The sequence below is a fragment of the Triticum aestivum genome, chromosome 7B, assembly GCF_018294505.1.
Source record: "Triticum aestivum cultivar Chinese Spring chromosome 7B, IWGSC CS RefSeq v2.1, whole genome shotgun sequence".
Lineage (NCBI taxonomy): Eukaryota > Viridiplantae > Streptophyta > Magnoliopsida > Poales > Poaceae > Triticum > Triticum aestivum.
Window position 1 is genome coordinate 387,281,990 of NC_057813.1, and position 4,228 is coordinate 387,286,217.

A 4,228-nucleotide genomic window follows, 5' to 3' on the forward strand; every position below is an offset into this window, starting at 1 on the left:
TTGTACTAGATGTTCCCCTTCAAAATGGCCGTTGTTGGCGCCCTTCCCGCTTTATATTTGGGAAGAGGACCAGGGCCTCTATATATAGAGATAGCCACCACAGTAGGAGGGAGATGGAATCCTTCTCAGGCAAACCACTACCACAAGAACACCTCTCGCGGGGCTGTTCCTCCCTTGTACTGTTCATCATCCGCCCCTGAGGCAGTCCACCACACCACACACTGGAGTAGGGTATTACACCACAACGATGGCCCGAACCAGTATAAATCTTGCGTCCCTTGTGTTGTTCATCATTTAGCTTAGATTCTCAACGAGGCGTTGGAATGTTGATCGGTAGGGGAAGATCTTCGTGCGCACCCCGGACTTCGAACCTTAAGGGTTTTGCCGGAACCCGATATCCGACAGTGGCGGCTTATGTTGAAGCAGACAATGAACGAGCGCGTCAAGATGCTCTTGACCTGTTAGATGAACAGTGGGACTTGGCAGCAGCTCGTTCGGCGATTTACCAACAGGACTTGCGCCGATATCACAACTGCTGGGTTAAGTCCAGAGCCTTTCAGGAAGGTGATTTGGTGCTCTGGCTCATCCAGGATCAAACTGATGTGCACAAGTTATCCCCACCTTGGGAAGGGCCCTTCATGGTCAGAAAGAACTTGAACAACGGGTCATATTACCTTATCGATGTTCAAGAGCGCAAAGACTCACGTAAGTCAGAGGAGGAGACCCGCCAGCCATGGAACATTTCTCATCTTCGTCCCTACTATACCTGAGCCATCGGCTTTCCTGATGTACATATTTTGACAATGTATATATTATATTAAATAATAAAGCAGGACCTCTGTCCTTTTTTTCCTTCCTCAAAGGTAAATGTGTCATTATTATTATCATTGTCATTTCACGTGATCACTTGGGGGCTGATCGTCTTCGATCAAGTTCCGCCTTCTTGATCCGGCTTAGGATCGTATTCGAATCTAGCCGTTAAAACTCATAATCACTAGGGGGCTTCCTGTTCAAACATAGCTCGTATTCGAACCAAAGGGAACATAGCTGTCAGTACCCTTTTGATTGGCACACTGCCGAGCTCACCAGGGGGCTTCTTGCTCGTATTCGAATCATAGCTTAACCCCTTTTGGGAACCGATTTTGATCGTATTCGAATCAGAGTCGTTAAAAAACTCTCAAGGTCATTAGGGGGCTTCCTATTCAAACATAGGTCATATTCGAACCAAAGAGAACACAGCTGTTGGTACCCTCTTGATCGATGCAACGCCAAAGCCATTGGGGGCTACATGATCGTATTCGAATCCTAGCTTAACCCCTTTGGAACAGTTTGCTGATTGTATTCGAATCAGTAGCCTTGAAGTTTTTTAAATTATATTTTGGTTTAAGTTTTCTCTAGAAGCACCCTTTATTTGACTTAAGACTTTTCTGAGGTTTACAAGTATAAGTATGGTTATTTTTAACCCGGTCTAATATTGACTGATGAGTTGCCAATATATGAGCATCATTATACCTTTGAAATTTGGGGTGTCCAAAGACTAGGTTATCACCCTTACCGGCTGGGTCATATGAGTCGGCGGTGCAAATTTAAGAACTCACAGGTATAAGATCATAGTTGTGTTTTTTATAAACAAGTTAATCTATGACTCTTTTTAAGTACTTTTTACCCGCCTCGCGGTAAACCACCATGGGATCTTGTAGTCTGTTTTCATATGCAGGGCAGTTAAAAAGGTCTGATCAAGCATACGGTAAGCAGATGAAAAGTAACACAGATGGATATAACACGGTGGATTAATGATGTTAAGCATTAAAATGTGCACGATGGCACGACTAAAATAAAGTTATTTCTATTCTATTACAGGACTCCCTGAGTCCAAATGATTCACATTGTTTTTAAGCACATCCCAGGTATGAGCCGCCACGGCAGGTTAACCTTCATGATTGGCCTGAAGCATCCGGGTTAGCCCTCTCCGCGTCTTTGCCCTGCTCCCTTTCCTGGAAGGTTGACGATGACCAGTCAATGTTGTTCAAAGCTTCAAATTCAGCTTCAGCGTCAACTAGGCCGGCCGGGTCAACTTCAGGGGCAAAGGTGTGCTTACGGAGTGGGGGGATCAGATGGTCACTTCATAATGAGGCGTTGGAATTCTCCGGTTTTCTTCATCATAACCCGCCTGGTATTTAGTACGATCTACTTCATTCGCTATAAGGGTAGCCACGGGGCGTATCTCCTTTACACGAGCAGTGAAGTCATTTTCTTCAAACGGGGTGCCATCCTCCTTCAAGCTTGGATAGCCAGTGGCAATGTCGGTCGGGTCTAACTCTGGTAGCCAAGCCTTGGCCCGGCTTAAAGCATTTACCGCTCCGACTCTTGCAGCTGACCGCCTCAGTTCATTCAACCATTGAGGGAGCACAGAAAGCTTCTTCAAGACCTCTACCAGGAGGGTTGGCACTTCATTTGACAGAGCCACCGTGGCTAATGCACGTTAAGACCCGGTGTACAATTGCTCCACCAAAGTGTACACTGCCTTCAGTTTGATCAGCATGTCTTGGTTCAAATTTGAGCTTCTTGGGCCTACATAAACATGATCAGGTGAGTTAATTGTAGTTTTATGATCAATTGAAAGGCCTAAATATTTCAACACTTGCAGGGCGACTTACCAAAGATCGCTGAGACCATGTGAGAGACATGGCGCTTTAAACCGATTAATACACCGATGGCTTCTACCAGAGCCGCCTCTGCCTTTTCAGCCCGATTAATCAATGCAGCCTCTTCATCAGCCCAGGCTTTCCTTTCGGCCTCAAATTCTTTCTTCAGTTTTTTTTGTTCAGAAACGCCGAATTTTAACTTGGTGTCGGCCTTTTGGATTTCCGTCTCTTGGGCTTCAAGGCGGCTCTTCAGATCAGTCACCTCGGATTCGAGTTGGCTCATGGTGGCCTACACAAATACAGAGTCAAAAGCAAGCCAATTTTTGTGTAATATTAAAGTCCCAAGTCTTTTGCCAACAACAACACTTGGCACATGGTGGCTAATGTTACCGAAGAATTTTATTTCAGTGGCGGTTCATAGGATGGCGATTCATAAGATGGCGGTTCATAGGATGGCGATTCATAAGATGGCGGTTCATAGGATGGCGATTCATAAGAGTAAGTCCCAAGCATTTTGCCAGCAATAATACTTGGCACTTGGGAACTAATGCATATTGCTGTTCAAAGATCTGTAAGTATTTTTCATATATTAAGGATCGGCTCAACCATATTGGTGAAGCCGCCCCTTAGGGACTACAGAGTAAGCCGGACTTGTTATATATGTTTTTCATCTATGTTACTAATATCATTAAGCTTGTTTCTATGTCTACAGCATAAACATCATAAGCAGTAGACTTGGGGGCTAGCATAGTAAAGATTAATGAATAAGAGAGAACGGGTTATACCTCGAATTTTTGGTGCATCTGCTTCACCATATCAATCTCCAGGTTCCGGCTGCTGTGCACTTAGCTCATGTAGCCAGAAAAGATGTCTCTAATACTCATATGAGCATAGTTTGCAACATCCAGCTTGACCCGACGGTGGTCCAAAAGTTCTTCCTTGGTAGGACACTTGGCCAGTACAGTCGGTCTTCCTTGCTCAACAAAGCCGGTTCTGGTGATCTCAACATCAGTATTCGGAGGGTCATCAGTCCTGACCGGGCTAGGGGCTTCTGGATTTTCTGATTCGCCGGCGGATCGTTCAGTGGGAAGGTCAGTAGCGGGAGTTGGTAAGTCTTGAGCTGGCTCAGATGGTGGCTCATGAGTGGTCGAGTCCAGCACAGCCGTTTCAAGAACCGGCTCAACCACGACTATGTCTTCAGCTGGTTTGCTTTTCGTAACCCGTTTGCTGGGCTTAGCTTGTCCACTACGTCAAAATAAAGGTTAGTATAGATGCAAGGGATTAAAGTAAATACAAGATAAGCAGATTATCATACCCTGGTGCAGTCTTGAAACCGGCAGGTTGGACTGCAATGAGTCGCTGGAGGAAGGGGAATTGTCCTGGTAATCCGAGTTAGAAGAATTGAGCGGTTGACGAATGAGACCCGCCAAGGGATAAAAGATATTTAAAACAGAAGTGACCTCATTCTGACGTTTCCTTGGGGTGTTTGGTAAGCCGGAGGAGAGCTCCGCATCCTTGCTGGTCTGGGTCTGCCTCCGGCTCTCGTGAATTTTCCGCTTCAAAAGAAATTGAGGATCGTGACG